Source organism: Prosopis cineraria, unplaced genomic scaffold, assembly GCF_029017545.1.
Source record: "Prosopis cineraria cultivar Desert tree isolate PC_DT_omini unplaced genomic scaffold, ASM2901754v1 PC2, whole genome shotgun sequence".
In the NCBI taxonomy this organism is placed as follows: Eukaryota; Viridiplantae; Streptophyta; class Magnoliopsida; order Fabales; family Fabaceae; genus Prosopis; species Prosopis cineraria.
The window spans coordinates 42,955,531-42,982,569 of record NW_026555333.1 but is presented as its reverse complement, the minus strand read 5'-3'; the positions used below and the strand labels follow the sequence as shown (position 1 = coordinate 42,982,569).

The 27,039-nt window shown below is 28.1% G+C and overlaps 1 long non-coding RNA gene across 1 annotated transcript; it reads right to left on the bottom strand.

Moving 5' to 3' along the window:
* Positions 1-6,377: 6,377 nt before the first annotated feature.
* On the bottom strand, positions 6,378-10,129 carry LOC129301638 (uncharacterized). Its single transcript, XR_008591057.1, has 2 exons — positions 9,837-10,129; positions 6,378-6,873 (listed from the first exon to the last, which is right to left on the bottom strand). It is a non-coding gene; the product is annotated as an uncharacterized LOC129301638 (long non-coding RNA).
* Between the last annotated feature and the right edge of the window lie 16,910 nt (positions 10,130-27,039).

Below are 27,039 nucleotides of genomic sequence, written 5' to 3'. Positions count from 1 at the left end.
CCCCTAAAGGGCTTGAATTCATTAGTTAAAGTTCCATTCCACAAAATCTTCATGGTAGAGCTTTCCATGCAAATCTAAATGAGACTGAGGGTGTGTCTTAAATATAGGCAAAAGTATATTTGTAAAAGCATAATAGAATTGCTTTTACATTTAAAAAAGTTGGTTGAGCATCTTATGAGACAAGTAAAATTCCCAAGTTCCTATATTACTCTAATTGATAGGCTCTAGCTAGGAGGAAGTAATGGCATACAAACATTTTCTAGCTTCTATTGAGTATGTATTCTTCCTTTGCAATTAGGTGAGGTATGTGTTGGTTTGATAGTAAATTCTCTTTTAAAGTTGATCCTTATTTTTAACTTCATTGGTGGCTTTCTATTAGTAGTGTAGGAAGTTCCTTTTATATGTTTAACGTTGCACATGTGAGTTGGCTACTATGGTTTATCTAGAATAGTTAGAAATGATTTTGCATTCAATCAAGAAAAGCTAGACCTTATAGGTGTGATAATAAAGGCTAGATATGCTATTTTAGAATTTTAGAAAAATTGTGAGGTACCTAACAAGATTAAGGATGTGGCCATAGCTCATAACAGGCATAGTACTTAGAACTTTTAACCCTTTGATTGCTTACAAATAAATTGTGATTGGGCTTATGATTCGAGAGATAACACTACTGTAATTGACATTATTTGTAGAAATGTTGAGGGAGGGCTTATGTGGGCTTTTGTGGAGAAAATTAAGACTATCTCAACTTTTATGACTAAAGCTTTAGCCCTGAAAAAAGCTTTGATATTGGTTGTGGGTTTGGAAAATGACAAAGTGATGTTCGAAAGTGATTGCTTGCTGCACCTCAATTGTGTTCAAGATCAACTGATTGAGCTATGTGAATGGTTGTGTAGAGGCATTATTCTAGACAATATTGACTTTGTGAACTCTAATGTTGGTTTCTCTATTTCTTTCACTCATTGTAAAGGCAACAAGGCAGCTAGTCACTTGGTGGTTAAAGCTCTTAAAAATGTATGCCTTATTGAGTGGGTGATGACATCAGTGCTTCCTTTATCCAACATACTAGCAATAGATATCATGGAGGTTTCTTTAGCAATAGACCATCTCTCTAATATAGATGACAGATCTTGAATTGATTAATTCCTCCTTTAATGGTCAATTTCATTAGCTTTCACCTTTTCTTGCTAGACATTTGTTTTTCTTTTTGAAGTTATGTTTTTTGTTGTTTTTACTGTATCATTAGAACTTTGATTGGAATGAAATCTCCTTTAGCTAAAAAAATATTACTCTCATTGTTCAGTGATTTAGCCTTTACTTTTTTATTTATTCTTTTATGTGTAATTAATGAGTTCAGCTTTTTTCTCTACCATAATGAGTTCAACCTTTACTAATAGGTTTTTTAGGAGAATCGCACAAAAGGCCCCTAAAATAGAAAAAAATTATACCTAAGACCTAATACATTTTGAATTATTTCTATAGGCCTAAAGCCCAGATATAAATATGTTTTTTCATGAAAAGAGTTCTCTCTTTTCATTATTTGTATGATCCCTTAGAGACAAGTCAATAAGATTAATCCTACATCCATCAGAAACTCTCTCTCTCTTGTCTTTTCTTTTATTTTCTTGTACTTACTCTAATATGATATCAAAGAGATACTTAATGTAAAAAATAAATCAATCCATAGGAATTTTCTATATGAATCAACAAATGTTATGTAGTGCCCAAAAGGCCAAAACCATTAGACAATTGTAGTGTAAGTCTCAACATGACAACAAGAACATAATGATTTGTCATAAGTAGTTATGAAATCATTAAAAGGTAATTTTTTATTTTTACCTAGCTGACATGCTTGACATGTATTATAGTCAAACAATTTTGAAGAAACAAGTATATTATTTATTAAAAGAACTTATTAAGTTAATGTAAAAAAAAGGGTAGCCTAGTTGATGAAGCCATAGGACGATTGCATCATCAATAACATTAAGACATTAAGCAGAGGTTGTATTTCATTTAATACTAGCAATGGAAATAGAATCACTAAATTGATGCAAATAGTACATGCCTATCTTTTTCAAAACCATAAGTCAGTTGTTGGTTGAGTAGTCCCTAACAAAACATGCATGAGGTCAGAATTCAACACACACTCCATTATTCATAGCAAATTTATGCACAGAGAGAAGATTCTTTTGCATATGCAATATTCTATAGAACTGAAATGTAGCGTTAAGGGTGGGTATACTAGATTGACTAACAATCATAATGCATAATAGATTATTGTTACTTACTTGAACATGTCCCTTTTGTTGAGTTGAATCAATCTCATGAATCTTATGAGCATGATATTATGTTTCTCCTAAGTCAAGATATTAAGCATCTCTTCAATATGGTATCAAAGCCACAACTTCTTTGATAACTCTAATAGTGTTCCTTTCTTTCATCTCAATTTTTTGCTTCATCCTTCAAAATTCTATTTTCATGGCTGTCACTAACCATTTACAAATTCTATTCAGTATCTTAGCATGTTTGCCATACTCATCCTAAAATTGCTTACATTCTAAGTAAGCTAAGTTAGTACATGCATCAACCTTTATTAGCTCATTAGAAGTATGTGTAATAATTACTTTGATATCTAGTAAAGATTGTCAAACATGGGTTACTTATCAAACTTGTTGATCAATTTACTCTGCAAGCTTTTGCATACTTAAATTGGGGTTTAGAATATGATTGGTCAAGTAAAAAACCTAATAGTCACTAAACTAGTGGTTTTTGCACATATTTGGGAGGTAATTCTATTAACATCTAGAAAACAAATTGTTGTCTTTAGATCCTTTATTAAAGTTATATATCAAAGCCTTGTAGATACATGTCATATTCTTAAAGCATTGATAGATGAGTTGAAGTTGGAAAACTTATCAGATATGTTCTAATAGCAAATATTTTCACCAAACCTGCACTTTTTCCTACTTCCACTTATTTGCAAGACATGTTATGAGCCCTTTTATTTAAGATTTTTTTTCATGAAAAGAATATATTTTTTAAAAAATTGATTTTGTAAAATTTTATGAAATAGGTTTAAAATTTTGAAAATGATCAAAATCTAAAAGAAGAAGAAGAAGCATATTTTTAATTAGATAGAAAAGATACTTTAAATAGCTTCTAAAAAAATATGCAATAAATGAGAGAGAATGCCATAAAAATGCAGAGATGGTATAAAATTTTAAAATAATTAAATCATAAATTATTTTTATAAATAGATAACCATAAAGATATCATAAAATGTAAAAATAAATAAATAATAATAAATTTTATTATTTTTACCAAACATAAATTAATATCTAATTTTTATAAAATATCTAAAAAATAATTATTTTTTAAATCTCTAAATCTAAACTATTTAAAAATTATTTATTTTTTAATTTAAACAAATGGACACTACATGTTCTTGATCTCCTCTCGACATCGCAATCAAGCAACCACCTAATTCAGGAAAAAAAACAATAAGAGGATGTTAGAGATATGCAATGGGCTGGAAGTAACCCCAGTCCATTTCGCACTTAAGCCGAAACTGAAGTGAATTTGGTAGCTTGGTTTGCAACTAGTGTATGCCAAAAATTTATCCCAAAAAAAATGTATACCGATGAAAAGTTAGTAACTAATGTGACCTCTTATGAGTTATGATGCTTGTGATAACTATAAGGCTCTGTTTGGTTAGGGGTAAATGGAGGGGAGGGCAGGGGAAGGCAGGGGAGGGGCTCCAGTTCTCTCATTTGGTTTAAAATTTTTAGAGGGGAGGGGAGCCAATTTGGCTCCACTTCCTTTATTTTGGCTCCTCCTAAATTGGGATTTTTAGAGGGGGTTAAATTTGTTGACTAATTTACCCTCATTAATTTTATAAAATTACCATATTGCCTTTAGAAAACAATGAACACAAGCTGGCTTCCTTTTCTCACAGAAGCTCGGTCTGTCTCATCTTATCTGGTCTAGAGTTCTCGCAGTGGGTCTTCTTCTTCACTTTTGGAGCTCTCGCCATGCGTCTGGTCCAGAGTATTTGAAGCCTCATCATGCATCTTCCTCAGTCTATCAAAGCTTCATCGTGCATCGTGCTGTCAGGTCCCTGTTAACCTCTAGAAGTTCATGTTATTTCATCACATTTTCCTTAGATTCTAATCCGTTTTAGTTCAATTGTATATGTTTTTATTGCCCAAATTAGGAAAATGTGCATTTTGTTTTGGGCTTGTGTTCTTGGCTTTAATTTGATATTTTTAGCCTAATTTCATGTATTTTGATTAGAAGCGTTTCTGGAGCTTTGTGGATATTTTTGGAAGGCGTTTGGATGAAGAAATCAAGAGCTAATTGAATGATTTTCGTTAGCTGTAAAAATAGTGCAAAACTGTCAAAGTCGTCCCAAAGTCGTGACTTTCGTTCGCGACTTTCACCGCTATCAGAAAAACGCTGCGTTTCATTTATCAAAAATTAGTTGGTTAGGATACATATAAGCTGAGAGCTCGACCCAGAACGGATTCTTCAGACTTTTAGACACTTTTAGAGCTTGGTTGTGCTAGGGTTTGGGCATTGGAAGAGTTGGGATCAAGAGATTGAAGCTTTGAAGACATTTGGAGCTCATTTTCTTTGGTTTTTCTATTCTTCTTCCCTTTCCTCTCTTGTAATCTGAAATGGGTCCACTTATTTAGTATATTTGTAGCTTGTGGATGATTATGAGTAGCTAAACCCTTTGTTCTAGGATTATTTGGAACCCTTATATGGATTAACACTATATTTCTCCTCTCTTTTTGTGATTAATGATATATGTGTGTTTATTTTACTCTTTCCTTAATGCTTCTACTTGATTGGCCACCATTTAGATGTTAGGTTCACTTAATTGATGCTTGAGAGGGCTAAGTTAAGTGTAGAACTTGGGTAAAATTGTGTAAGAACTTGATATTTGCATGTTGAATGGATGGTTTTGCTAGTAAGATAGAGATATACTTGCTAGCCTTGCATAGCCACATTAGGGTTGGTATTTAAAATTAAGTTTTATTAATTGTAACAAGAGATTGAGCAATTAATTTAACTAAACACTTGTTCATGACTTGAGAGAGCTTGTCCAAGTATTTTTAGAACCCTAGGTTAGCACTTATTTTCATTAAAAGCATTTATAAGAGGAGCTAATTTGGTGTTATGAAATGCAAGGGGGACAATTAATCCTAAGTCTCAATTTGTGTTGGAAGTTTGTGAATCACTCACTTTCTTAATTTTCTCGTGTTAGTTTCATTTGCAAAACCATTTCACCTAACTTTGTGTAGCTCAACTTGATCAAATTTACTTAGTCTTTTGCTTGATCATTGTTTTTGAACAAATCCTCGAGGGAACGATACTTTACTTTCATTATATTACTTGCTACGACCCGTGCACTTGCGGTGAGCAACAGTCCCCTTTCTCAAAGCTCTCACCATGCGTTTGATTTCAGGTCAGATTCTTCCTCTCAGATGCTGGTCTATCTTTGCTTTGAATCAATCTGCTTGATTTGTGTTTGATTTGAGCTTCGTCCTGGTTTTCTTCTTCATTCTTCATTCTTCGTTCTTCGTTCTTTTCTTTCCTGATTTAAGCTTCATTCTTCATTCTTCTTCGTCTTGGTCAGACCCTGTTCTGAGATCTACGATTGTTCTATTTTCTTCAAAGCTTGGAATATATATATCTCTATTTTCTTTGATCTGCGATTGTTCTTTTCTTTTCTCAATGCAATTAGAGAAGCAAGGAATATCTGTCCTTTGAATGTAATATTTGTGCTCGAATTCGTCCCTCATTTTTTAAAATCAGAGTTACAGACACAAGCATGCTTACCGGCAGAGATGTGTGTGTGTGTGTGTGTGTGTGTGTGTGTGTGTGTGTGTGAAGATGAACACTATAAGAACAACATGAAAGTCTTGATTATCGGATCTTTATTACGTTTAATGGCCTCAGATGCTTACATTTTCATGCTGTAACACCCCCTCCTAGTTAGTATTTCATCAGGATTGAAAGTGAATTTACTCAGATACTTATACATGATCATTGTTTAGTGCTTAGATAACTTCAGCAATACTATATATGGTCATTGTTTTGTGCTGATGAAACTAAATCTTTTGCTCTTATTTATGATAATCGTGGCTTGTTTATTGATTTCCATTATTCTTCTTGGTTGCTTTATTAGATGAGCAAGGAATCTGAATATCTTTTACTGGTATAACATTGGTTTGAATTGCGTCAAAGAGCAATAGCTCTTCTTGCTTGTGTCCTTGTAAAAGTAAGTGCAAGTGAGATGTGTTTGAAAGAAATAAGTTACAGTTTGAGTCGCAAGAAAGAATAGTGTGTGATGAAATAATGAGCCAAATTAGTGATTGTCCCTCTAGTCAAAATATCATTAGAATGACTCTTAGAAATTTTTTAGAATTATGTGGTATATTACAAAGAGAGGCTGGCCTGCAACCCACGCGATGGTCAAGTGTGGAAGAAATGGTTGCAAAAACTCTATATATATTGACACACAATGCAAAAAATCGTGAAGTGAATTTTTAGTTTAGGCGTTCTAGTGAGACAATTAGTTACCATTTTCATCAAGTTTTGACAGCTATCATTGACTTAGAAGAAAAATTTCTTCTTCAACTTAATGGCTCAACTATCCCTCCTGAAATTGAAAAAGATAAAAATTCTTCCCATATTTTAAGGATTGTGTCAGTGCTATTGATGGAACACATATACAAGTCAATGTGCCTTCTTTAGATGCTCCTAGATACCGTGGTAGGAAGGAATTTTTGACACAGAATGTGTTAGCAGCATGTACTTTTGATCTAAAGTTCACATATGTGCTCCCTGGATGGGAAGGTACTACATCTGATTCAAGAATCATTAAAAATGCATTAACACGAGAAGATAGGCTTATAATTCCTGAAGGTAAATATTTTACCAATTTTGATAAAGTTTATATTTGGGATTGTAAAATTATTATAGTAATTATTTTCCTTTATGATAAGTAAATATTACCTTATCAATGCTGGATTCATGTTAACAAGAGAACTTATAACACCTTACTGAGGAGTTCGCTATCATTTGAAAGAATATTCAAAATGAAATTATAGAGAGTTATTTAACCTTCGACATGCAAAGTTACGCAATGCCATTGAACGTGCTTTTAGTGTTTTGATTAGCTTTTCATATTGGGATTGGTATTATATGATTATGTTATTATGTGATAGGATGGCACCAAACAATAATAAGGAGATTGTGAACTGGACAAGATTAATAGATGATGCCCTCCTTGATGCTTTCAAGAATGAATATAATGAGGGTTACAAAGTTAATGGCACTTTTACCACTACAACTTATGATAACATATATAACTATTTGAGTGCTTTATTCGGTAAACAAATTAACAAGGAAAAGGTAAAAAATCGATGGAAGATTTTAAAGAGAAACTTTTCAGATGTTTATGACCTTTTCAAAAGTTTTAGTGGGTTCCCTTAGAATCCAATAACTCAAGTATGAGATGCTGAGCCTGAAGTTTGGGATGCATTAATTGAGGTAAATTTCTTACACATGCATTATTCTTTTGTAATATCCTACATATTCATAGCTATATTTGTTTAATGGTCTTTGAAAATGAAAAAGTGTGCATTTGCAATTGAATTGCTTTTGTAATTTCACTTGTTTCAGGCTAAACCTAAAGCAGCATTGTGGAGAACTACTCCTTTTCCAAACTATGAAAAAATGATGATATTATATGGAGTAGATAGAGTTAACGAAGATAAGAGTGAGATAGCATGTGAGTGGAGAAAGAGACATTGTTCTCAGGAAGAAGTCACTGAAACCGTCAATGACATTAACAATATTGTCTCACAAAATAGAGTCACAATTAATGTTGAGCTTGATGGACAAGAAAACTCATCAGGACAAGAAAATTTACCTAACCAAGAGCACTCACCCATTATTAATAGTGTATGTAGCAAGAAGACAAAGAGGGTGTCTAAGGAGAAGGAGGCTAGTCTAAATGAGTTGACAGGAGCAGTATTAGCTGTGGCTAAGGCAATTCAACAAGGAAATGTGATGATAGGATAAAGTTTTAAGAAGGTGCCATAATTGTCAGGTGAAGAAATTTAGAAAATGCTTGAAGAGTGTAAGATTGATGCTGCAAGATTACTTGACATATATTGGTTTCTTATGGCTGATAATGATAGGCTTAGAGCAGCAACTCAATGTCCAGCACCAGTACGGAAGGAAGTGATAATGAGGATGTTTTATGGTTCTAATTAGATGATGACTTTTATTGATAATTTTTGTATGTTTTGTTAGATAAATGCTCAAAATGTGGTTCTTAAGCATGATCAATATGTTAGATGCTATTGACCAATATATTTTGTTATTAATGATGACAATTATTGCTCAAATTTTTATTAAGGACTAGCATTGTCTTGTGCAATTATTGGGGGTATAAAATCATTAGTTTCATTGATTTTTTTCACAAAGTATTGTTTAATATTTAAATTAATTTACTAAATAAGATTATTTAATAGTATTATTTAATTTACTTATTTGGGGTGAAGAAGTAAAAAAAATTTGACAAGATTAGGGTAATTTAAAAAAAATTATACAATTTGAATTTATATGTAAAATAGATTTGTGTGATAAAAGGTTAAAAAAATATTCTTGTACAAAGTATAATGGTAATTTAATTATTACTTCCCTTCCCCTCCCCTCTAATCAAATCAAATAAGATATCTTAAAAATACTCTCCTCCCCTTCTCTCAAACTAAATATAACCTAAAGGTCTAGCTTTGTACGATCTGATGAAAGCGAGTCAATAAGATTAACCATGCATTCATAAAAACTCGCCGTGTCTCATCTTCTATTCCATTTTCCTCTATTTACTCCAATAGGCAATATTTACTGTATTTCAAAATTATTGAACAATTCATCTAGGACCTGTTCGTTTCAATTTTTATATAAAAGATCATTTATTTTTTGAAAATAAAACAATTTCATCTCTAATCTCTTTTTTCAAAATGCATTGAGCACCCTGATGTTAATGGTGGCATAATGTCATATCGAAATAACGTTGCCCTCTGATAAATACTCGGTAATTTAACTGATTTAACTGTTAGTTCAATAAAAAAAATACAGAAAAGGCCCCATAAAATTACAATAAAACTTAAATCAATATTTTTTTAAATAATATTTATTTATAATTTTTTAAAAAAATTTATGTAATTTTTTTAGTCAACTAATAATCATAATAACATTTAATAAAAGGGCAACCTTGTGCCACTTTTGTTTTAAGGTGCCAAATGCATGTTGAAAAAACAAATTCAAGAGAAAATTTGAATTTTAACCCAAAATACTACAACTCAAGGGTATAACTTATTTTAGGCAAATGTATAAAATTCACTTTAATTAGGTATACATGAAGATATATATATATATATATATATGAGTGATCCAATCCAATAGGGAGAATGATAATTAAGATTTAAAATGAAAAATTAATGACAATCAAATCTTCAATAAAATTTTTTTAAAAAAATAAAAAATATCTATTCAAATAATTATAAATTTATAGGTACAGTTGTTAATAAAATATTTAAATTATAAATACAACCCTCAATTTACAATTAAAATTCTTATATATAATTGTCTAAATTAATAGTTGTAACTGTTTTTTTCAAAAAATGTTATCAGGGACATATATGTTACTAAATCTCTTTTTAAAACTTTGATGTAATTCACCAATTCAAGATTTAAGAATCCGGACTGGTACAGCTTCTTATAATTTTTATATGAAAAAGTAATAATATAAAGATTACCTGATTAGCTATTCTCTAAATACACAATGGTAGAGGAAAGTACAACAGGGGCGACCTGAGAACACATGATCTGTATCTCAGAGACAAAATTGAGAATCTTCATCATCATGTGGTCTCAGAACGCCCCTGTAGAACTCCTCCACCTTCTTCTTCCTTCTTTGTCTTCGTCTGCAGAGAATTATAGATATTTGAATCTGAGATGAAATTGAGATCCCCAGAGTCTCTGCTCTGTTTATATCATGCACACGTTTGAAATATAACTTGTCTTGTGTGGTACTTCTCCTTCTTCTTCATGTACTACACACCTTGAAGTACTACTACTCCTACTTCATCCTTGCCACACAAATTAAAACCTTCGGTTATCAATAAGGAAAAAGAAAGAAAAAGAAATTAAAACCTTCGTGCGTGTTTTGCCGGAGTACGACTTTGTACTGCCAACCTGTACATTGTTTCTTGTACTACTAATAATTTCCATTCCAATTTTCGTCTTCGGTCAACTTCTTTAGATTACAGGCGAAAAAATATCTTTATGATAGAAGAAGAAAGAGAAAATTACAATCAAGAACCACTCAACGTAATTAATTGCTCTACAGAATTAAATAATTTTGATATTATTTTGTAAAATCAAAAGTCCTACACATAATTAAAATTTATTGTAAAAGACAAAACTATCTTTTAGATATATATATATATATATATATATTTTTATATATTTGTTGTGATAGAAGAATTGATTGTTGTTAAAATTAAAATTAATTTTTTTTCTAATGGAAACTTGTTGATTAAATTATAATAATTCATCTCTATCAAGTTAATATTTTGAAGTTATCAATGAACGAATTAATTGTTGTTAAAATGTAAATAAAACTTTTTTTCCAAATAGTGACTTATTCATTAAATTATGATACTTGTTCTTCTTTACTATGAAATTAATTTTTTGGAGTTGTTAATAAAAAAATTATTATTATTAAAATAAAAATGAGATTTTTTTTTTTCAAATGAAGACATGTTCACTAAATTATAACATTTATTCTTCTTCACCACTAAATTAATTTGTTGGAATTGTTAATAAGGGAGCTTGTTATTGTTAAAATAAAAACTTTTTTTTTGAATGAAGACTTGTTATTAAAAGAGTAAATATGCATGACTTCTTTCATAATAAATTTTAATTACGTGTAGGTCATTTGATTCTACAGAATAATATCAAAATTATTTGATCCTGTAAAATACTTAATTGTATCCAATGATTTTTAATTGTAATTTTTTCAAAAAGAAAGTTCCTTGATTAGGAGATCTCTCTCGAGAATTAATTGAGACAAGTGACTCCCGTTCTATTTGGTTTTATTTTTTGTACATGGACTGTGTCAGATTCAGATATTATTGGACTCAGGTAGGGGTAACTCTGTCAAATGAGTTTTTGTACATTCACCCAAACTTGCATTCAAGATAGACGAAGCAGGAGCCTGATGAGCTTAATCAGGTCCGAATCCAACGGTCCAAGTTTTGACTTGTTTTACATTTATGCTAGAGCCCAATGAATATTTGTTTTCATATGTCAGCCCAAAAAAATTTTAAGATTGGGCTCAATCCGTAAAATCTTTTTCGGACTAGAATTTCTATTGCATTTAAATTTTTTGCCCAAGCCCAACATATATTCATTTACTTGAATTATTTTTGTTTGCACAAAAATATCTTGTTGATGAACAACTTATAAATAGTATTTCTGTAAACTCTTTTTGAGTTGGAAGACATTTACTTACTTTTCCCAAAGACATGACTCACCTTTTTTTTTTTACCAAAAAAGAGAAAAAATGTTTCGGTTTTAATGTATGTTTTCTGTATGTTTGGTCCCATGAAGTATCAATTAGCTAAGAAAGTTGGAGCCTTCGAAACTTTAAAACTTTTCAAAATAGTATTTGATGTTATTAAGAAAACTGCTTTCAAGGACCTTTATTCAAAGAAATTTATGTTAAGAAAATTTCTAAATTATCATTATTCACAAAGATTACGGTTATTAAATTTTATGAGATTTTGTAATTTCGGAATTAAAAGTTCCTTGTACAATAATTTTTTTAAAGCATTTAATAAATTAATTTAAATTATATAATATACCCATACTTAAATTACCTAAATTTTTTATAATCAAAAATGGAAAAAATTACAAACAGATCTCATATAAAAAATTATTTATAAATAAGCTTTATAAATTTGTGAAAACGCACTCAAGTTTCATTGGATTTAGTTTTAATTAATTTATCATATGAAATGATATAAATGTCCATGAACTGTATCCATTTGATTGACATTGACTAGCCATCATGCAGTTGTTGTCCAGCATAGGCCGATAATCGATCAACGTCAGTTAAAGGGGTGGGAGTTAAAAGATATTTATATTATTTTACATGATAAATTAATTATAATTAAATCTCATGAGATCTAGATATATTTTACAAATTCATTAAACTTATTTATAAATAAATTTTTTATTGGTGATTTATTTATAATTTTTTTTTAAAAAAATGGTACTATGCCTCAGAGGAGTTACGTACATTTTCCCTCCCTTTTGATGGCTGGTCAATATGAGATTATATAGAGAAAAAGTCATCAAATTATTTTTTATCGGAAACAATTCAAGAGCCAATAGGGTAAGGTCGTAATCTTATGATTAAATATAAGAAATAAAATTTATTTGAGTGAGACAAAATGCACAAGACGTAATGATGCAAAAATCCAAGGAGTAAATCCGTTGCTTTTCACTCTTTTTGCATGTGAAGGTTCATCATTTGGGTAAGTGAGAAGAGAAGAAGGGGTACTGCTTTTAATTAATATGGTTCCACATGAACTCACAATCGCAAGATTTGTGCCACAGATCATGCATTTAAATTTATATTTATACAGAACCAAAGAGTATTGATTCAACTAGTTAAAATAATTGAATCAGCTAATTTTATCATTCTGAGTCTGAGTTTTATATGCAGTTATATTAAATAAAAATATTAAAAATATTTTTAAAATATTTTGAGGTTGCTGTTAATAATAACAATCTCACATAACAAGATTCAGATTAGTTTAAAACTCTGGCGGGCTTTTTATGAGCTCTATGAAAAAAAATAGAGATCTTTTAAATATAACACTAGATAGCCACTTCTCATCATATATTTAGAGAAATTAATGAATACACTGATTGACTTGCTCACATTATTAACCGTGTTGTGAAATGTTAAACATAACAGTTAACAATTTTACATGATCCACCTATTAGATAGATGAACATTCCGAGCTCTAATTTAATATAGTTTTATTGTCACAACTCACAAATGACTTCGATCATGGCATTGTATGTTTAAAAAAAAAAAAAGAGGTGGTTTCAAATCAATATTATTTTAATTAATGATATCAATATGATACATCAAAATCAGAACCCCACCCAGAAAAATATGAACTAGGTCCATGTCCCCTAAAGAACTGACCTGGTTGAGTTATTAGTCACCCTAAACAATAATTACCACCAAAGTAAATAGGCCATGCTTCCTAATGATGCTCATGCAACTTAATTAACACAATACATTTGTTAGTTTAAGGAAAAATTATGAATAGGTCTCGTACAATAAACTTATTTATAAATAAGTTTCACGAAATTCAGAAACTATGTATAACGAAATTTTTTAGAATTTGAGTATAATTTGTGGTTGGGGTACAAAGATAATACTATCCTAATTAATTTAATTTTCACTTACAATTATAGCTTTATAATTTACAAGTAAAAATTGTAATTCACCCAGAGTGGCTAACAAATAATAACTACGTGAGCTATCAAAAAATAAATAATAATAATAATAACTACGTTAGCTCATTTTAGTTATCACACTAAAGAGCCCAAATTCAGTGTTCATTGCTTGATGAGAATTGTAATATTTATTATTACGATGAAATGAAGAAAACTTATATACTTAGATTTATACACCTAAAGTATTTGTATTCAATTAAATTAAAACATGTGTATTTTTTATAGATTATTTTTTTATAATAAATTCTTGTTATTAATTAAATTAATACATTAAGATTTACATGTTATGATTTGTTTTGATATAGGTATATTAAGTATATAAGGCTAAATACATAAGTCTTGCCCTGATGAAATTTAAACTGTTCAAATTAAATTTGGATGGTTTATAAATTTTTTAATTTAAATGACAAGAAATATTTTTATGTTAGATTATATATATAATTAAAAAATAAAAATGTTAGATTATGTATATAATTAAAAATAGATGGTTCAAATTTAACGTAAAAATTGAATCTCACAATAGAAAGGGAGAATATTTTTTTTTCACATGAATCAAGGCAAAAAATATATAACGTATCCATACTGACGACTTTATGATTTAGTGGCATGAAAGCTTCCTGTAAATGAAAAGTTATAAATTCAATCCTACTTATAATTTTATGCTGTTAGTGCTTACCTTTTTAATTATAAAAAAAAAAAGCATATAATGTATTCATGTTATCATTATTCCAACCTGCTTGTGTCCAGACATATAATATAAGGAATTCATATGAATAAACAGGAAGGCAATAGTTCCAAAGGTTGATTATTAATTCAGTCCACAAAAAATTTTGATATTATGTTTACCAAGAAAAAATTGATATTATGTTGAAGAATCAAACTATTCGTGGAATTATAAACTAAAAATATAGCCAAAATGAGTTTTTGTGTGTATATATATATGTATCTTCTAATACCATTTGAATATGATCATTGATCAATGTCATAATTTCAAGTTTTTAACAAAACAGTTTCACACACACACATTCAGGATTCAGCCACTCGATTGACGATCATCATCTTCTCGAACGTCAAAGGGAGAAATGATGCCATGTACCATGTATGGACAAAGTTGTAAGCTTAATTAATTTAATTAATTAGTTATAAAATTTTATCTCCTTTTTGTAAATTAATCAGATGATTAACCTGTTCTGTTATGCCACTTTTTCTTTGATAATATTATGATCCTCATACCTCACATGCTATGCATATAGATTTGTGCTGATGATAAGAGACAAATCTTAGAAATTAAAAGGCATGCAGTGTGGGTCACGTGGACATGGCCAAAGCCAGCTTGCTACCTCATGTGGTAAAGAATATATATATATATATATATATATATAGTGATATTATAGTAATTAATTAAGAAATTAAATAGAATCTTCTCATTATTGAATTTATGTGTTTTGGACCCTTCGGATTATAATCTTAACATGCAGTGATTAAGGCTCCACTAGTGCCTTAATTTACTGTATACTTTGACCGCTAAACATGTGCAACAATAATATGCAAATCTTTAAGGGCTTGATTGATGGAATGAAAACGAGATAAAAAATGATTTTGTAATTTTAAAATATCTTTTATGTCCATATATAAATAAAAAATATATATAATAATAAAACGAAACAATCACTATTGAATATTATTATATGCATAATAAGAAATAAATTTTTCCTTGTGTAATACCAAATGGGGCATTATGGAGATTTATATATTTCTTTCATATTCCCTCATGGATGCTATGTGCAATGACTCTTATATATGTTATGCCAAATGATTTTTATCATTTTTTTTTCAAAAAACAGTCTAATGTCAGATTTTGTATGAACTATCTAGTTGGAACTGCTTTTGTTTATTATATATAAATTTAAAAATTAAAAAATGAGAGAATTATATCTAGATCCCTTTTAAGAGAATTAATAATAAATAAGAACCAACAACAAGTCTTATTTGAGAAAAAAAAAGTCATGTTCCCATTTTAATAATAACTCATTTTGTATTGGTCCTTATCTGTGATTAATTCTTTTAAGAGAAGTTGGATGTGATTTTTCCTAAAAAAATTTATAAATTTTGTATTATATATTAATTATTTTTTACTTGATTCATATCAATTCAACAAAATATAATTAAGTTAAAAATTAAAATAGAGAGAATAGATTTCTATACGCATGTATATATACACCCATTAAAAGTTGAGTTTTTTTAACCTGTATTTTTTTTCTTTCTTTCTTTTTAATTACACACTTGTATTATTCTGTATCATATTCATGATATGATCATGTATTAAATATAAGAATTTCTTTCAATATAATTTGAATTGCATTTTAATTTGTTATGTTGTAAAGAATTATTAGACCAACTCTCATTGCTGCCTTTTCTCAATCTTTATTTCTATAGTTTTGGAGTTTTTTCTTCAAAAAAAAAATTCTCAGTAAGAACAAAACGATATATTAATATAAAACCAAATAATGACAATCTAATGTTTAAGCTAAAAGTTCCTCATTTCATTTGTGTCAAAATTATCAGCGCCAATGGACTTTCAAGATAACACATCAAATAACAATATTATTAGGCGCCTCTCTTACATTTGTACTCATACATATTATATATTTTTTATCTTATCTATGAGTCTTTTTAAAAAATATTAGTCCTTCATAAGTAAAAAATAATATTAAATGCTATTTTGAAATTCTAAAAAAATCTATACAATGAAAGAAAAAAATTTCCCTACAGACACACACACATATTGAAATGAAAGGAGCATTAACCTAGTTTTTTTTTTTTTTCGGTGAGGGTGGGGCTAGAGATTATACTGTAGAGTCTGGTAAGCAAAAAGTGAGAGAAGGTATTGAATAGAAAGCAGCACCATCTTGATTTCTCCAAAAACAGCATGCCAGCATCTATGCCTCCTTTAGTAGCTTTAACAGGTTTTACTTTATGGTGGCTATATGTGTGTCTATGAGAGGTCATGGTTAAAAAATACTTTATTGGACAATCCTCATTGACATCTAGTCAGGAAATTTGTATTTTAACTCTTTTTATCCTATATTTTAAGGAGAATGATAATTAAATTTTAAAATATTAAATTAATAATAATTAAATTTTTTATATTATTTTAAAAAATTAGTTAAAAAATTGATCTAGATAATTATTAATTAAGAAATTTTAATTATAAATAAGTATTTAAATATTAAACATAAATTTTAAATTATAATAAAAAATTTTGTTTGTAACTGTTTGAATTGATATATGTCCTATATTTTATATTCTTTTCATCTTTTTATAAGCATTTTTTTTGAAAATTTTCATGGTCATATTTATAAGAAACAATAATTTCTTGTATGGACTATTTATTAAAATTTTTCTTCTATGTTGTCATTAAAAATGAGTATCTGTTACTTAATGAGATAAATTATTAAAACGGTACTATTTTAAAAAATTGCATTTGTAAAATTACTTATGATCTTTTATACTTTCTTTGTTGAATTTTATATAAAGCACTTTTCAATATTTTGGGTGAATTAATCACAGTTGCAATAAATTTTGAGATTTGTTTTCGCGGGCTATGTTTGACTACGAGTTGCCTTTGAATATCGTCTAGTATAGTGACCAAGCATTCATTTCTTTGTCCCCACCACGAAAGTTAGAAATAAGTGAGTGATCTTTGTATTTCCAAATTCGTTTGCTTTTGGCTTCACAAAATGTATTCCTTGAAATTTGTATAACTATTCTATGTCAGTAATTTTTAAAATATCATGTTAAAAAATATATAATATTATAAGCTTTTAAAGTGTAATTAATATAATTTTTTTAAAAAATACCTTTTGCGACAAAGTTGTAAGACAAGCCATCAAATAAAAATAAATATAAATTGAATATGTAATTTTAGATGCTATTAACTAATTGATATTTGGATATCAAATGTAATCTAACTTGGCTTGGTGCTAAGAAAAGTTTCATGTCAAGTAAAGTCATGTTAAAAAATAAGTATATAAGTGAAAAGAATTTATAAATTTAATGTTTTAAAATTTCAGGTTAATACATTACATATCTTCTTAAAATAGCTGGCTCAACAATAAAAATATAAATTTTTTAGAAGTACTTCCTTCAATCCTATTTGCAAATCACATTTTTGAAGACCTTCTTGATTCATTATGTAGGTCAATTTTTCTTGCATTTTTTTTTTTTGGGATAGTATTTGACATACAATTCCAAAAAGATCCTTCAACAAATTCTATAAAAAATGTAATATTTCAAAGTCTAAGAAAATTCTTCCCATGTATCGATTTTTTTTTTAAATTTATAGATAAAATTTAAAAATAATTTATTTTATCATCCCATAAAGTTAATTAAAAGTTACTCATATAAAAAAAATGAGTGAGTTTCTTATGATATTCAAAAGGGTGTTGAAAAAAAGGATGGGAGGAAGCATAAAATAAATGGAGACCTTTATCTTCTTCTTCTTCAACGTGGGAATCTTGAGCTAGACAGTAGATATATAGGTAGGAACTAGATGCAGATGAGAGTGCATGAGATCATATCTTTTGCTGTTAGACTTAGATAATTGGCTTTGAGAATTGAAATCTATTCTTTGAGAGCCTAACCCAGCCACAGAAGCTTCACTTGCAGAATAAAAAAAGTGAATAAAGATCACAAGAGGAGCCAATAGGGTGCATGTGGCTGTGTGGAGGTGGATCAGTCACGGGTTTGCTTTGGGTTGTGCAAAATGAATGAATAGTGCTCAGAATGTTCCAACCTTATTATTATCATTCCTTGTTAATTGATCCTATAGCCTATGCTCGCCTTTGTCTTGGATCAGCATTCGGTGCTCATCAATCTCGAGGAACACAGGTGCTGATTTTATTTTCCTTCAAATAATCTCTTTAATTAATTTTAAAATATTTTTAATATTATTTTATCAAAATAAAACATGTAAAAATTATAAAAACATTTAGTATTAAATATAAACTGTTGAGATTATATCTTGATTCATAAAAATTATAAAAAAATATAATATTAAATTAAACCTTTTAAATTATACCTATATTATTTAGAACACATTTAAATAGTTAATTTATAAAAAAATATTTAAAAAATAATATTAAATTAAGTCATTCAGATTAAATATGTACTTTTAGATTTGTGATAAATATATTTATTAAGGTTTTCTGTATTTTTTACATATTTTTATTTTAATAAAAATAAAATAAAATAAAAAGCTTGAATTTGAACTATTCAAATCTTATTAAAAGTGATAAGTAGTATGCTGTTCATCTTCTAATAAGTATAAAAATCAGTCCAGAGTTAATATTAAATTTTTTTATAATATATATATATAAATATAATATTAAAAATATTTTAAAATCAACGGAGAAGATTATTTAAAAAAATTGAGGGCCAAAATCACTCTCTGAGGGTGATGATCACTGGCACAGAATGTAGATTCCCTTTTACTTATCTTTACTCTTCCCTTGTCCTTTTTCTTCATTTTGTAGCCCCCGTTTCCTCAATCAATCTCCATTAATTCACTTTTCCAAGACGCATGCCAGTTGATTGGGAATATTAACCCCAAAAAAAAATCCACAAAAAAAGGAAAATGAAAAAGTAAATAGTTGAAGAAGGAGAACAGATTAAAAAAATAAGAAGAGGGAGAAAAGGGAAGAAGAAGGAGAAGAAGACTGAGATCAACCTGAGATCTTTAAGGCTAAAAAAGTGGATTCGGTTTCAGTATTCATCTTAAGATGAGCATCCCGTGCTCAACAAGCAAACTGCATCGTTTTATGAGTTTTTCTCCCCTCTTTTTCTTTCTAAAATCACAAAATTATTATAATAATAAATAAATATTATAAAATTATTTTTATTATATGAAATAAATAAATTTAATTTGTTAAAATTTGACCTCAAAAATTCAATTATAGAATTTGACGTGAACATTTTAAAACTATATTAAAAGGCTAAAAAAAATTACCTAAACAATTTAGAGCAGGGATTAAATTTAATAAAATGAGCTAGCTACTCTTAACACAACAAACAAGGTTTGAATTCCTGTTAAAATAATTTTTTACATTTAGTACTCAACCATGCTTCAAATAAGATTGTTTATAATAAATGAATACTTATGTACTATCAATAAAATTTAAAAAATATTTTTAATTACAGTTTAAATTTTTTCAGTGTTGTTCTAAATTATTCAAGTCAAATTCTATATTTAAATTGTTGAGCTCAAAGTTCAACAATTCAAATTTATTTATTTAATATAATAATAATTTTATAATATTTATTTATTATTATTAAAATAACTGTGGTTTTAGAAAGGACAAAAGCAAAAAATAAAAAACGTGTGAAATGACATAGCATTGTCGTTGAGCACAGTGATACAAAAATGGATACCGAAATCAAGTCCCAAAAAAAGTACAAATTCAAGCAAAAAAATAAAAAAAATATTAAAGAGACGAAAAAAAAAAGTCTTACATTTAAAAAGTAAAAGATAGATCATAAATATATAAAATTTATGATGTATCTAACTAAAAGGTTCAAACTATTTTAATGAGTAGGTTATTTTTAAGCATACTTAATAAAAAATTTAATGTGGTATCAAAGCTTGGTTAATTCACTTATTGATGTGTTCTACTTAATTCACTTATTGTATTCTACTTAACTCACTGTTTCAATGACCCTCATCATGATGCTGGTAAACCGATGCCTCATGTAGATAACGATGGTGACATTAAATGCCCTCATTGTTGTTAGCTCTTTCTCATAAGACACACGGCAACGACATCACTGCCGAGAGGGATGTCTTGTGATGATCTTCTCCCCTATCTCCCTGCTTTCATCACGGCAACTGCCACTATCTTGATGGTTGTCTTTTTATTGTTGATACCACCTTCATGCAGAGGTGCATTTTGATATTGAGTAGGATGTAATGCCAGTCAAGAGGAAAAAGGAATCAAGCACAAGCTCTCTATAATTAGCACGTTGAAAGCACCATTTGGATTAGGGCTGCAAAAACGAGCCACCTACTCCACTACCGTACCACCCATACTCGTTTGCAATTCTGTTCTATTTATTTGCTATTCTTTTAAAGGATTTTTGTTTGTTAGAAGTTTCAGGAAGAGTGTATATCTTTGAGTTGATACAGATACATCTTATTAATTCAATATCTTTCTTCTTCAGATGACTGTCAATACTCGTATTACTGGAATCTCTTTCCCATAGGACATGTAGCTATCACCACCAAGAAGGATGTCTCACGGTGATCTCCTCCCTCATCTTCCTACTTTCATCATGGTAGCCACCACTATCTTAATAACTGTCTTTTACTTTCAACACCACCTTGTATGGAGGCGTATTCTGATGTTGACTAGGATGTAACTGTCAATCGAGAGGAAATGGGAATCAAATATAGGTTTTCTACGATTAGCATGCTGAAAGTACTATTTTGGATTGGGGTAATGCAAGTGAGCTAACTACTCTACCACTGTATCACCCACACTCATTTGTTGTTTTCTTTGGGGATATTTTATTTTTTTTATTTGTATTTTGATTTTGGTCCTAACTGAGCATCTTTGATGCCATGTTAAATTTTTTATATTAATATGCTTGAGAGTAGTTTATTTCACCAAAATAGTTTAAGTTATTTGGTTAAACACACCTTAAATTTTATATATTCTCAATCTATTTTGTATCTTTTTATATGTAAGAATTTTATTTCTTTATCTCTAATACCACCAAGTAAACATTTTTTAAAACATAAAAAAGGTAATTTTCTATAAATTATATCAATGAGACTTGGAAAAATCATGTTTAGGTAAAAAAAATACTACTCCCTATAAAACATTTATAGATAAAATTATGCATACTAATAAAGTTCATTAAACATATTTTATAATTTTATTTTTTTCAAAACAAAAATAATATAAATTTAAAAAATATCATTTATTTAATACTCTATTTGTAAAAAAATATTAAAGAGAGAGAGAGAGAGAGTATAATATAAATGGTAATGAAAAAATATCGTTATAAAATTTTATTTTTATTAAAGTACTCCCTCTGATCTTATTTATAAGTTACTTCTATCAACCTCATCAATATCAATACAATAAAAGTATAAATAATATTTGTAAATAAAATTTCAAATTTAACCCTCAAGATAAAAAGGTCAAAAATATAGTCAATGAATAAATTATTATTTTTCATAATTTCTCTCTCATACTTTAACAGGTATGAGACAAAGCAGAGATTAAAGATGGTAAAAGATGAAGCACGTAACATCTTGATATTTTTTTAGATAAAAAAATTGTTGTGAAATTTAAGTTTTTATTTAAAAAAATAAATAAATAAATAATAATAGGAATTTATATTATTTGAGATTATTCAGAAATAATAATATGGTTAGAAATTTAATTATGAATTAAAAACTTAGTTTTAAAATTATATAAGAAATATTTTGTTAAGATATAATTTTAAGATTTAAAAAAAATTATTATGTGTGTGTGAGTTTAAAAAAAATAAAAAGGGGGTGTAGAAGTCCCACATCGGTTAGATGTGGAATGAGAAAAGGATTCCTCATGTATAAAAGAAAGTGAGAGGAGTAAGAAAGAAAAGAAAAGTTTATGCAATTGTAAAAATTGCAACTAAGGGCCCAAAATACAATTTAGAAAAAATTACAAGTAATGGCTTAAAGGTTTGAATAATTAAATTCAGACCTATAATTTTTTTAATTTAATTGTGGGACCCAAAATCTCATTTTTATATTATTTTTCTCTCTTCCTCTCACGTTGCTAGGTGTTTTCTCGCAAGGGGGGATTATTTTCTTTTTCTTCAGGTATGTTTTAACTTTCCTGTTTAGATTAGTATTTAAAAATTTATTTAATTACAAAATTAATTTTATAGTTATTTTCTAAATAATATTAGCTTTCTAGTTATATAATTATTTTGTAGGATAGAGTAAATATTTTGATTAAAATTTTTCTATAGGATAGTTAATTTGATGATATGATATATTAAAAATATAGGTTAAAACTCTTAGAGATATAATAAATATTATAGAATATTTTCTTGAGGTTGAAACTCATGTTTAAGAATTTTTGAGTTAAAATCTAGATCTATATGGTTGAATTTATGTGGAATCTGAGATGTAGGGATAAACCTCTGATTATTAAATATTTATTTAAGTATGAATAGGTATTTTTGAGATTATAGAAAGGTGATTTGAGGCTTCAGGATAATTCTAAAATTTTTAATTTATTTTTGGATGAATTTTTAGAATATAGAAGAATGAAATTGTGATACTAAAAGTAATTTGAGGCTTAAAAATAGTTTATTAGGGTACGAGAATTTTAGAAAAGAATTTGAAAAGTTAAATAAGGCATAAATCTTAAATTAGTGTTAATATGGATTATAGATCTAAGACTTTCTAACTCTTTAAATTAGAGTTATGTATTTTAATGTAAAATTAATATATAGTATTCTGAAATAACTATGTAGATTGTGTTGACAAAGATAGTGGTGAAAGAGAAGTTGTGAAGAGGAACTTGTTATTCAAGACACAAGGTAATCATTATTAATGTGTTGTGATGGGTGTGTTTGTGAATGGTTATGTGTTGTTTTATTGTTTGAAAAAATTATAAATTAATGAAAATAAATACTGTATATATATACTTGTTTGAAATTATTGCCAAGTGAGTCAAAAATTTATTTTTGTTTATCATGATGAGATATTATTGTTCGGATATATTTCTGTTTGGATATTTGAATAATGCATGACTTGTCAGGATATTTTAATATATGGTGTTAATGAAAATTTCTGTTCGGTTAATTATTACCACGTGGTAAGTCCTCATTGGACCCAATGAGTGGCGTGTCGTTTGGTCCAACTCACCTTTGGCCGGGTGATTTGGCGTCCGAGCATGGCGAAAGGAGGATATAAGGTGCAGTCATGCAAATTAAATACTTGTTCGGTTTGTTTGAAAGTATTGTTCGGTTAAATGTTTTATGTGCCCACTTAGCAATCGCATGATTAGTTACATCCGCATGCATCATTACATATTAATTTTTGGTTATTGGGACTTTTAAGTCTCATTTCCCGTGGTTAATATTTTTACAGGAGCGAGTCTGGCCGAGAAAGCACTAGAGGTGTAACTATGGTGTATGAGACACCATCTTTTACGTTGCCTCTTATTTTAGATTATACAATGTATCTTGTGTCAACTTAGGATATATCTTCTTTGTGAAGCATGTAAACTCTAATCCTTTTTATTAAAAGTATTGATATGACCAAGAGGATTATGTCTGTCCCTCTTAATTTATGATCTGATTTGAATATCATGACATGAGGATTATGTCTGTCTCTCATGGTTTTAATTACCTTTTTGAATATTTTAAGACTTGTGTTATATTTTGGATGTATCATGGTAAGAAAATTTTCTACCATAATAGTAGTTTTAATAATTTGTGAAAAATCGGTTTGTAAATTTGAAGATGTTACAAAAAACACAGTTTGAAGAGAGAGAGAAAGAGAGAAATAAGACAAAGTTAAATATGAGATGGGTGGGTCATAAACGTTAAAGAACTAATGATATTTTGGAAACCCAAATGTAAAATGTAGAGTCATCGTCTCTTGACTTGTATTGCAGACCACAATTCTCATGTAGAAAGCATATAATATTGCGGACCGGAGGGGGTATCTTATCTCTTGAAACATTGAGTTTTCATAAAAAAAGTATAATAAATCATGATGAGACAGTAGTTTGGATATTGTGAAAAATGGCATTGAGAAAATTTAGTTTGGAAAATTCAATTTAGTACAAATAATTTTCCACTTGCATTGGAAAAACAAATGTTTAAACAGCACAACTTGGTTTAGCTAAAATAGCCAAATTGGGTAAGACAAAACGGCACTGGAAAAATTTAGTCTAATAAAAAACAAATTTTTGAAAATGAACCTTTTTCGTATATCCATCAATGTGGGAAGTCTTTTGAATCCTTACCAATTTAGATCAAGCTGAGCAAGACCACAATGGAAAAAAGCCTTTTCTATTAGTATTTAACATAATTGTATGCTCTAAACTCGATTTTGAAATTTCTAGATAAACAAGTACAATATTTAATATTTGCTGTGCCACGCAATTATTGGTTCAAAAGTGAACCTTCTACTTGTGTTGGAAAAATAAAAAATTGGGATTCGAGGAACAAAACGGTGTTCAACAAAAGCAACCAAACAAACATTCAATGAACATTGGGTGTGCAAAACTGGATTTGGCCCTGTAAACTATATACTTCTTTTATTTCTATATATAAAAATACTTTTAATTAAATCTCACATATTAATAAAAATTTATTATTTAATCACTCACATAGAAATATAATAATTTTTTATTTAAATTTTAATAATGTCATAATTAATATGATGATGGTAGTAAAAAAAATATAATTATTTATTTATTTTATTTTTCAAGATAAAAGTAAAATTATTTAATTATTTAAAAATATAATTCTCATCACTTATATTTAAAAATAAAAAAATTTTAAAAAAATATTTTATATATAGAGGTAGAGAAAGTATATTACTAGTCTCTAAGCATTAAGATTCTTCTCTAAAAATTCATCTATACATATATTACCAAACTTTAATTTTAGGGTATCAATGAGAGTAATATTTTCAGTTGATAATTAGAGAGGCTTTTGTAAATTAAATTAAATTTGAGAAAGAAGACGTATTTACTAGTTATTGAGCACAAATGACCTCACAAAGTCGTCATTGATATGCATGAGTGATGATGATGGATAAGCCTGATCTCCCCAAATGGGAAGAGAAAACCAATTAATCTAAATCCCAAACATTTGAGCATCTGTTTGTGGGTCAATTTTCTAAAGATAACAAAAGGAAAAAAAAAATAATAATCATGCTTTGGATGATCCAACAAAAGTACTTTGATTTGTCCCATCAATTCAATTCTGAGTGCTTCCCAAGTATAAATATAAAGATATCGATTGATGATACAACGTGCATGAGTGCGAGGTTGTGTGTAAAAAGATTATCTTTTTTCAAAAAGAAAACTCTCTTCACACCGAAAGTTGAAATTACTCCTTGTCGCTTTTAAGAAGAAATACTTCGCGTTTGCCAAAAAACATATAAGAATTCAGATTAAAATTTTCTAAATAAAAAATCACTATTAAGTTTTTTTTTACGTCCATATAATTAGAAAAAGCAATGGAAACAAAAGAACCGAAAAAAAAATACTTGTTTCTTCTACTAAGGACAAGAAGAAACCAAAATATTCTTTTATTATGGGTGACTTCACCCATAAAATATTCCTTTAATTTGTCCAATCATTTAAATTGGGAGGAGAGTTTATTAAATAATACTCCCTCCAATTTACTTTATTAATTACTTTGTAAAAAGGTAAAGTAATTTACTTTATAAGTCATTGAATTAATAGTAATATTTTATTTTAAATAAAATATCTAAATTATTTTTAAAAAATAAAAGAAAGAAATAAAAAAATATATTATATAGTTTATTTAATTTTTGAGAGTTATGTTTGTAATTTTATTAAATTTTATTATTTGCACTTCTATTGTATTGATATTAATGAAATTAATAAAAATAATTTATAAATAACATTGAAGGAAGTATAATCTACGAAGGAGGGAGAAGTATATTCCTTCTTTTATATATATATATAAAAGACACTTCTTGAATAAATTGATGGTTTTTTTTCTTTGTAAAAGTGTGAATTATTAATCATTTTATTCTAATTTTATTCTTTTATATGAGTATAGTAAAATGTTATGTATGGGAGATAAATTGTTTTTAAAATGATAAATTTAATAAGAATGAGTTGATAAATTTATTTTATTTTTTATTTTCAGAATATCAATCATTTAATTAGAGTATATCTTTTTTAGTTTTGATAAGGTAAATTAAAATTGATTTGTATATATAGAATCGGTAGAAAGTGTATTCAATAATTATGGAAAAATTTAATGAGAAAGACAAAGTAGATTTTGATTTTATATTTAAAATGTAAATATATCCACCAATCAGCTTCTGTACTTAAAACAAGGAGGAATAAAACTTTTCAATTGCTTCAATAACAATGTCTCTCCTAGAAAGAAATGAATCTTGAACACTGTCTTTCATATTATTATTATTTTTTTTGTCTTTGGAATTTGCATAAAATTTGAGATCTGTGTGTCAATAAATAAATTCAAAAATATCTTTTATTATTTAATTAGATGATCAAACTTTTTAGATACTTAATAAATTGCCGTGTCTCTCTTTTTAATTATTTCTTCTAGGGACAGAATTGTGATTACATCCAGGGACACAAAGGTGGAAGATCCAATAAAAAAAAAATATAATGTTTAACT